The sequence below is a fragment of the Gossypium hirsutum genome, chromosome A05, assembly GCF_007990345.1.
Source record: "Gossypium hirsutum isolate 1008001.06 chromosome A05, Gossypium_hirsutum_v2.1, whole genome shotgun sequence".
Classification (NCBI taxonomy): domain Eukaryota; kingdom Viridiplantae; phylum Streptophyta; class Magnoliopsida; order Malvales; family Malvaceae; genus Gossypium; species Gossypium hirsutum.
The window spans coordinates 92,511,198-92,522,322 of record NC_053428.1 but is presented as its reverse complement, the minus strand read 5'-3'; positions in this window follow the sequence as shown (position 1 = coordinate 92,522,322).

Genomic DNA, 11,125 nt, shown 5'->3' with positions numbered 1-11,125 from the left:
TGTTACAGCTCTACCCTCCTTAAAGAAATTTTGGCCTTGAAATTTACCTGGTCCAAACAATTGAGGGTATTGTTGACGCATTGCTTCCTCGGTTTCCCAAGTAGCTTCTTCTTTGTCATGGACCATGTCCCCTACAGCATATTCAATATCCTTACGTTTCAGATCGACATAAGACTTTTGTCGATCCGCTACCTCCTTGAACCGATTCCTGATCAACTTAATCTTGTTTTCAGTATCTGCTACCAACTCTGGCCCAAGTACTTGCCTTTCCCCCAACTCTGCCCAACAAGTAGGCGAACGACACCTTTGCCCATATAGTGCCTCACAAGGAGCCATCTGAATACTTAGTTGGTAATTGTTGTTATATGCGAACTCTGCCAATGGAAAATAGTCTTCCCAACTGCCCCTAAATTCAATAACACAACCTCTCAACATGTCTTCTAGAATCTGAATGACCCTCTCTGATTGCCCATCCGACTAAGGGTGAAAATCCGTACTAAAATCCAATCACGTTCCGAACGTCTCATGCAACTTCTGCCAAAACCGAGATATAAACCTTGGGTCTCGGTCAGAAATTATAGATACTGGCACCCTATGCAACCGCACTATCTCTGCCACATACAACTTGGCCAGCTTCTGGAGAGAGTAATCGGTTTGAACAGGTATGAAATGGGCAGATTTCGTGAGCCTATCCACAATTACCCAAACTGAATCCTTCTTGAAAGGTGTCAATGGCAACCCACTTACAAAATCCATAGTTAGCCTTTCCCACTTCCAAAGTGGTATATTTACCGGTTGTAACAATCCTAAAGGCAGCTGATGCTCGGCCTTCACTTGTTGACACGTCAAACATTTCCCCACAAATTCGGTCACTTCTCGCTTAAGTCCAAGCCACCAATATAGCTCTCGCAAGTCTCGATACAACTTACTCACTCCTAGATGCATAGCACAAGGTCCATTATGTGCCTCTTTCAAAATCATCAATCTCAAGTCAGAGTCCTTCGGCATACAAATTCTTCCTCGAAAACAAAGAACTCCATCATTATATAACCCAAAGTTGGGATTCTCCCCCTTCTCAACTTGCTGAAATTGAGAAACCAACGACTCATCCTCCAACTATTGCTTCTTAATCTACTCCACCCAAGTCGGTTTCACTTGTAACAATGCCAATAAGCTTCCATCGTTATACAAACTTAAACGAGCAAACATTGCCTTCAACTCTGCCACAGTCCTACGACTTAACGCATCAGCCATGACATTTGCCTTACCTAGATGGTACTCAATTGAACAGTCATAGTCCTTTAACAACTCTATCCACCTTCGTTGTCTAAGATTCAGCTCCTTTTGAGTTAGCAAGTACTTAAGGCTCTCGTGATCCGTATAGATAATGCATCTCTCCCCATACAAGTAATGCCTCCATATCTTACGAACAAAAATCACCACTGCTAACTCCAGGTCATGTGTAGGATAGTTTACTTCATGAGGCTTAAGCTGTCGTGAAGCATAAGCGACCACTTTACCCTCTTGCATCAACATGCAACCTAAACCTATATGTGACGCGTCGCTGTACACCGTGAAATCCTTACCAGACTCTGGTTGAATCAACATTGGCGCTTTTGTTAAAACCTTCTTCAGTTTCTTAAAAGCCTCTCGCTACTTATTCGTCCAAACAAAAGGTTCTCCCTTCCTTATAAGTTTTGTTAACGGTGCTGCCAACACAGAAAATCCTTCCACGAACCACCGATAATACCCTGCCAACCCCAAAAAACTTCGGATCTCTGTTACTGACCTCGGTGGCTTCCATTCCAGAATTGCCTCAATCTTTCGAGGGTCCACCTTGATCCCCTCAGCAGACACAACATGCCTCAAGAAAGTGACTTCCTTTAGCCAAAACTCGCACTTACTAAACTTCGCATAAACTTGTTTTTCCCTTAGCACTTGTAGCACAACACGAAGATGCTCATCATGCTTCTCTTCCGTTTCTGAATACACCAAGATATCATCGATAAAAATGACTACGAATCGATCCAAGTATGGCTGGAACACCCGATTCATTAAATCCATGAAGGCTGTCGGTGCATTAGTCAATCCAAAGGGCATAACCAGAAAAATGTAATGACCATATCGAGTCCTGAATGCCGTCTTATAAATATCCACCTCTTTAACTCTCAACTGATGATATCCTGACCAAAGGTCAATCTTAGAAAATACCGAGGCTCTTTTTAATTGGTTGAACAGATCATCGATTCTTGGTAACAGATACTTGTTCTTGATCGTCAGTTTATTCAACTGCCGATAGTCAATACACATTCGCATGGTCCCATCTTTCTTCTTTACGAACAACACTGGTGCACGACTTCTCTATTCGGAGGTAATCAAGGAAGTTCCTCAGGAAATACATTTTGAAATTCTTTAATGGTCCTAACCGACTCCACAGTCATCCCCTCAGGTTCAACTTGACTTACAAACGCCAAGTACGCTTCACAACCTTTTCGAATCAACTTCTCGGCTCTTAAAGCCGAACAACATTGGACAAATAATTCCTTCGTTCCCCTATGACCATTATCTCCTCATCTTCGGCAGTTCTTAGTACCATTCTCTTAGCAGCACAATCCAACGTTGCCCTATGCTTAGCTAGCCAGTCCATTCCTAAGATAAGATCAAAATCCCTAAATGGCAGCTCCATCAAATCTCCTTCAAAAATCTTATCTTGTGTCTCTAAAGGCACCGCCCTAAAGAGTTTATCTACCTTAACCGAGTGTCTTAAAGGGCTTATCACCGATACCCCACTCACCGTCTCCTCGGGAAGCACACTCAAAGCCCCAGATACATCACAAGCAATATACGAGTGAGTGGAACCCACATCAATCAAAGCAGTGTAAGGCGTGCTATGAATTGAGAATGTACCGGTTATAACATCAGAAGCGTTACCCTCCTCACGGCGTCATGCAGCATAAACCAACGCCGGCTATCGAGCTTCAGTATGTCCAGCACCCCTGCCAGGTGCACCACGTCCTCGTCCATTTCCATTGCCACCTCTACCTTTCCCATGACCTCTCTGTGGTGGTGGTCCTCCTCGCTGTGGTTGGACATCCCTTTGCTCCCCAGCTAGTTCCTGAGCTGTTCTCTGAGGACATTCTTTGAACTTATGCTCCTTGGACCCACATCAAAAACATGCTCCAGTTCGTTTCCAGCACTCCCCCATATGCACCCTACCATAGTCCCTGAAGCCTGCGGTCTAAAAGTATTCACTGGAACTGCTCGAACCGGTTCCTCCATTCTAGCTCTTTTAACATTCCTATTCATAGCACTCGGGGGTCTAAAATCCCTCTTAAATCTGGGTCGGTCCTTCTCACGATTCTGCCACTCAATCCGTTTTACCTCCTCGGCTATCTTAGCCTTCTCCACCAATGCAACAAAATCACGCTCCCTCTGTAGAGCTATCAATATCCTAAGCTCATCACGGAGACCATCCTCAAATCGAACACTGTGCTATATTCAGTCGTGACTATCCCATTGGCGTATCGACTCAGCCTCAAGAATTCTGCCTCATACTCCGCAACAGTCTTATTACCCTGAGTCAGATTTAAAAATTCCTTTCGACGGTCATCCACATAACTAGCTCCAACATATCTCCCCTTAAAAGCAGTTTTGAACAATTCCCAGGTTACTCATTCAATCAGGGTACTCTCCCTCACGGTGATCCACCAACGATATGCGTCGTCTCGTAGCAGGGACACAGCCCCCTTCAACTTTTGCTCCACAGAGCAATCTAAATCGTCCATAATCCGCTCTGTTGCTTCCAGCCAATATTTAGCCACATTTGGGGCTACTCCAGATACGCCCTTAAAAACTTCTGCTCCATTAGCCCGGAGTCGCTCCGAGATGGATCCCCTATTTACTGTCCCAGTGCTAGCTCCAGCAACTCTTTCTTAAACCCATAACATTGCTTGGGACAAAGCATCATCCCCCGTAGCCCGATCATAAGACCCAGACTCAGTTGCCTGTGGCACGGATGCCTCCTCAGCTAGCCTATGCCCTGAGGATGAAGATTCAGCCTGCACCCTTCCGTGACCACGTCCGTGGCCTCGTCCATGAGCTCCTCTTGTACTCATATCGACTTATCTGATTACGAATTTTATGACATTAGTTTAATGTTCAATTGTTTATTACGAGATGTCTTATAGAGATATAGCAATTCAAGGATTGTTTTCGCATCGTCGTAGCCTAGCTACAGTTCTCACTCCTACCGTTTTACTGTTTTACCGTATCTAAAGTATCATAGTAGGGTCTCAGTTCTATTTATAGCATCATATCAATATCACATAACGTAAAGAGAGTAAACTTACAGACTTGGTGCTGGGGATTCAGTGCGCCACTTCTTTCTCCAAACCAAAAACCACAAACCATGTATTTAATCACAAAAAATAGAAAAAAAATTGAAAAAAATATCTTTGTTTTGAATTTCTCGATTTTAGACCCGTTTTTTAAAAAAACAAAAAAACTTAAACCATTTTATCATGTATACCTTTGTAAAATATTTTTGAGAAGATCTTTCTAAAACAATTTCCAAAAATTCCCTTCTTGGTCTAAATTTTTTTCGAAAAGTTTTTTTAGGACCCGATCCATAGCCGAGTTGTTGCAACTGGGCTCTGATACCACTAAATGTAACACCCCAAACTCGGCCCAGACGTTATGGCCGTATCTGACATGCCACATAGAAGTCTAAAAACCCATGATTCGTTTTAGTGTTTAAAAACTAACTTTTGTTAAGCTAACAAAGTGAATGGAAGCTGGGCACTAGGTAGGAATCCGTGATAGAGGAGGTGAGCCATGAAGGCTGCTTAAGTACCAGGCTCTTTAATTGGATCCAATCCTAGACATGCCCACAACCATTGCCACACTTGGTTATAACGAGTTTAAATTTTGAAAAAAATGAGTTGCAATTCATTTAAGTCGATATTTTTGATAAACTGATTAATTGTATCATTGCATTACTTTGAAAACAAGTATCGTTCTGAAAACATGTCCTAAGTCTAGCCCATTTGAATTATTAACAACCAGTTTAAAGTTATTAAAAATAAAATAATCCCAGAAAAGAAAAGAAAATAAAGTTAGAAGGCCTTATTATAACCCAAAAATAAATAGTAAATAAGATAATTAAAGAAAACCAGTCACTTGTTTCAAAGCCCAAAAACGATCACTGTGGCCACTCTGAATCCCCTCCGGCATCAAGTCCCTAAATCAAGGCTCACCTGCAAGTTTAAGGAAAGGGGGTGAGTTTGGAAACTCAGTGTGCAACAAGCCCCTTTTAGAGCCCAAAACAATATCAGCCTGCTGGGCCTAAGCCTAAATTCAAACTCAGCGTATACTGGGCCGAAGCCTTTTCATGTTTCATATTTCATAACACTGGGCCGAAGCCTTTTCATATTTCATATTACTGGGCCGAAGCCTTTATTGTAAACGGTATGGCCCATAGGCCCATTTCGATATCACATGTAATGTCAATGAAAGAAGGCAAGCCCATTTGGGGAGACTACTCGACCCACCATCCGCTACTCACCACCCGTACCAACCAAGCTCTCCATGTGGGGAATAACTCAACCCACCCAACCAAAACTCTCCACTGGCAGCATAGCTACTTTATCATATAACTGGAGGCCTAGCCTCTTTTAATAACTGGGGCAAAGCCCTTTTGATAAACTGGGGCAAAAGCCCTTTTAATAAACTAGGGCAAAAGCCCTTTTCGGTAAACTGGGGCATAGCCCTTTTTGCACTTCCTCCATCCATATAATCCCAACCCAATGCATTATGAATACATTATGTGTGTATCATACATGTCATGTGCATATCATACATATCATGTGCATATCATATCAATCATATATATCAAATCCCATGTACCAAATTCATAACTAAACCTTAAGGGTATAATGGTCATTTTTACCTAGGGCCAAAACAGTCATTTTCATATTATAAAGGTAATTTCATAATTTTACCAAATATTAGGGTTTTCCATGTTCATTGACAGTTACTAATAATTCATGTGTTTAAACAGCGATTCTGCCCCATTTTTAGCGAAATCGAGTTATTGGGCCTAAAACCTCTAATGGGCCATACATAGCCGATTTAGTCATCTAGGCCCATTTAGCCTATATTCCATAATGGTATTACTAGTCTTAACGCGCAATTTAACAAGATTTCATTTCCTACCAAATTTACCCAAATGGGCCCGTAAGCCCATTAGGCCCGATTTCAGCCCCTCGAGGCCCAACTTATCGTGATGCCAAAAGTCGTGCTCTTACCTTTTACAACTTTTTCAATCATCAACTTAGAGAATCTAACTAACCAATGAGTGTTCGCTTGCTCACAAGTCCTCGAAATGCTAGAATTTCAGCATTTCGGCTTTTCGGCATTTATCGATTTAAGCTACGAACGAAGGTTCGTTACACACCTGATTTGCGATATTCCTCGACGAGATCTCCTACACGATTTCTCCTATAACCAACCGCTTAAAGATTAGTTTATAATAATTAAACCAAAATGAGAACCATCTATTATCCACATTTACACATTCTGCTACCATCCATAATGGCCTTAGAATCCATACCTTTGCCGAAGTTGATGACTAGATCTAGTCACTTTGATGATCCAAGCTAATCCAGGTCGACACTATGCCTTGCTGCTCCTCCACTATACAAACCATAAAAAGATTAAAGAAGAAACCCAATAAGGCCTATACCCATATTCGGCCACTTCCCTAAACTATAGGGGTTTCGGCTTTTGTCAATAGCTACTATTAAAAACGCTTTAGAGTACGAACACTTACCATAATCTCTCTTCTTGAATCCATGTGAAGCTTAAAAATAAAGGGATTGGCCACCAAAAAGTGAAAGAAAATAGAGGGTTGCTGGTCAACAAGATTTCGACAACACCTAGCTTCACAGGTTCAGCTTTTACGATTTTTCGGCAAAAGCAGAGGTAAGGGAAAGAAACAATAGATGATTGGAGGGGAGTAGTGGGCTGGTTTGGAAGAAGGAAAAGGAAGAAAAGATGAAAGGAAGGGTGGTAGATTCAGCTAGGGAAGAAGAAAGATGAAAAAGAAGATTACTCCTATGGTTACAAAGAAGAAAACGGCACAACAAGTACCCAAGTGCCGAAAATCCCTAACTAAAACCCCTCTGCCGAAATCCCCTCTCTAATCCCCTCAAATCGGCTAACCCTATCCCCCTCTCAAATCCCTAAAATCTCTCCCCTTATCCCTTCTTAATCCATGCATTTGACTGATTCGAATTCGAACTCTCTCCCACAGACTTCCATCCAGCTTTAAACTCTAGCATGCACAAGCATAAAAATAACATTACCTTTGCCATCACAGGGAATCGAACCCAGGTCTTCCTCCAACCACTTACACGCCACGTTTCTAGCCCCTTAGTGGCGTCACTTAGCCACTTTACCAGAAGCTCTTTTGTGATACATTTTACCCACAAATTTTAATTAGACCACCTATCCAAGGCCCCTAACTTCTTAAGACCAAAATTCAAAAATTCTACCGAGTTTTGGCCAACACATGGGCCTTCCATAAGCCCATTTACATACTCAAATTATGAATTTCACACCCAAATACCAAATTTTAAAAACTTTACCAAAATATCGAGAATCATGGAAAAACCAGAAAATCAGGATGTTACAATAACACATGTGATAAAACTAGGTCCCTATACATGCCACTCACTTGATAATTCTAGCATATGTGTTTATACTGTCAAGTTGTTGGCTTGATAGTGTGATACTGCCTCCGACGATCTCCAACCCTGAGCTAACCTAACAACATTAAAAGAAATGGAAAGGAGGGGGTAAGCTTTACGCTTAGTAAGCTCGCATGAAATAATAATAAGCAATTTACTAACATGCTTTCCATAGTAAAACTAACCCAATTGTACATTTACACATGTTCTGGTTAAACTGCTTTCTTGAGTCACAGTCACTAAATCATTTATATCTTGAATTACGGAACTCCAAATTAAGATCCATAAATTTTACCAGAAACTAAACTCATATATATTTCTACCATAAAATTTTCAGAATTTTTAGTCAAGCCAATAAGTACAGTTTATTATTCAAAGTCTCCCCTATTTCGCTGTTTGACAGTTTCGACCCCTGTTTCTCTGTTTGATAGTTTGGACCTTTCTTCACTAAAATTTATTTATCTCATAGTACGAGACTCAAATAATGTTCCTATTTCTTTCTATCAAAAGTAGACTCATCAAATATTCTAAACATATAAATTATAACCCATAATTATTTTTATACAATTTATAACAATTTTTCCAATTCAGAATAGGGGATCTCGAATTCATTCTAACACAGTCTCACAAAAATTAAAATATTACATAATATAAAACTCTTTGCTCCTCTTGTTTATTTTATATAAAAACATACTCATTAGGCTTTATTTCAATAATTTATTTGAAATTTAATTCAACTTACACAATTTTGGATGAATTTTCAAAGTCACACAACTGCTGCTGTCCAACACTGTTTTACTACTAAAATTCACTCTTACATAATTTCACTTAATCCATTTTGTCTTATCGAAGTTCACTCAAATATCGAGCATATTGCTCAAAATTTTCTTAAACATATACCTGCACTTATTCATCATATAATCATGTTCACATGTATTTTTACTTAATCGATTTTCCCGTTGAACTCTTCGGAATAATAACTGATACTCAGTTGCCTGCACATATTTTCACACTTGCAGACAAGGCTATCTGGTATGCATAGTAGCCTGCACTTAGTACTACACACGCGACCAATTATCTGGTACACGTAGTAGCCTACACTTAGTACTACACACGTGTCCTCACAATAGATCATTCGTATCGTTTCTATTCTGAAGGCTCAACCGGGAAATTCCTCACTTTCCAACATGTTACAATTTATTCATAGTCCTTTTTCAATTTGCAATTTACAACAAATAATTATTCTATAGGCAGCCCCATTTCATATGATAATAAAATATACTAAAATAAAAATAATTGATAAATTATTTACGTACAAACTTACCCCGGATCCAGAAATGGCAATTTACCATTCTAGTCCATAACCTTGTATTTTCCCGATTTAAGCCCAAATCTCGATTTTCTTGATCTATAATATCACATTTAGCTTACTAATTAGTCACACTATTCATATGGGTCTAAAAATCATATTTTTACAAATTTACATTTTGATCCCTAAACTTTTGCATATTTGCACTTTTGCCCCAAAGTTCGAAAATTAAACTTCTTCCTATTTTCTTGTGTTTTATGATATGCTGATAATATTTCCCTTCTATGGCAACATCAAATTCTCACTCTAATATGTACTTATGAACATTAGGTATTTTTACTGATTATACTGTTTTACTCGTTTTCACGTAAAATCGCTTAGCAAAAGTTGTTTAACACAATTTCAAGCTTCATATTCTACCATTAAACATCAAAATACATGCATATCATTAATGGGTAAATTTTTAAACATAAATCGTAGCTCAAAATAATGGTAGAAATGAACAAATCATGTTACCGGGATTTCAAAAATACATAGAACATTAAAAACAGAGCTCGAAATCACTTACTATTAAGCTTGGAAGCTTGGCCAAACCCTAACCATGGCTGCTCTTGGTACATTCTATTGTATCAAGAAGAAAGGGACACATTTGGAGTTTAAAATTTGTCTTTTATTTCATTTTACCCCTAAATGACCAAAATGCCCTTTCTACTATTCTTTCAAATTTTACCCAATCAAGGCCATTTTTGTCCAACAAGTTATACAATGGTTTAATTATCATTTAAGGACCTCCCATTTAAAATTTCATAACAGTTTGATACCTCTAACATGTAGAACTCAACTTCTTCACTTTTTACAATTTAGTCCTTTTTACTAAATTGACTGCCTAAACATTGAAATTTTCGAACAAAATTTTCACGAAATCATTTCGTGAAATCATAGACCATAAAAATATAATAAAATTAAAATTTTCCTCATCGGATTTGTGATCCCGAAACCACTGTTCCGACTAAGCCAAAAATCAGGATGTTACATTTCTCCCCCCTTTAGGGATTTTCGTCCCCGAAAATCTTACCAGGAAAGTGGTTTTGGTTTTTCACTTGGATTCCTCAATCCTATAATCGATGTCAAAGAACTTTCACTCAGGCTAAACTTTTACTACCTGTCTCTTTAAATTTTACATAAAAAAATCATAAGTGGTATTCACTTTACAATACTTTTACTAAAACTTAATCTCTACTAAAAAGCTCATGTACTCAAAAGTCTGATCGATACCATCATGTTACATATACATTCTGTAACACCCCGTACCCGAAACCGTTGCCGGAGTCGAACACGAGGTGCTAACAGACATAATACATTTATTTTCACAGTCCATTTGAAAATTTTCCAGACAAGCTGGTTACTGCATCACTGTCGCCTTAAAAATCATATCTTGAGTTTCAAAACTTGAAAACCAGTTTCATAAATGTTTCCTGAAACTAGACTCATATGTTCATCTAAAAATTTTTTTCTAGAATTTTTGGTCAAGCCAATTAGTACAGTTTATTAGTTAAAGTCTCCCCTGTTTCAGGGTTCGACTACACTGACCTTTGCGCATTACGACTTGGATATCTCCCGGTACAGGGCTTCAATACTGATTCCGTTTGTTTCTAATGAAACTAGACTAAGCAAGGAATCTATACATATAAGACATGACTTCTAATTATCTCTGGTTAATTTATAATGAATTTCCAAAGTCGGAACAGGGAATCCAGAAACCGTTCTGGCCCTGTTTCACGAAAACATTAACATCTCATAATATACTGTTCATATGACCGTTCCGTTACTTTCCTATTAAAATAGATTCATCAAGGTTCGATTACATAATTTATTCACTATTTAATTAGATTCAAACTATTTTTAGTGATTTTTCACATCCACATCACTGCTGCTGCCAGCATCAGCCTTTAGGGTAAACTTTACCTATTACATAGTTTCCATGATTCAACTAGCCCTTTAGCATATATAGCACAAAATATGATCATGATTAGCCATTCCAATGGCTAATCATTCCCAAACATTTCCA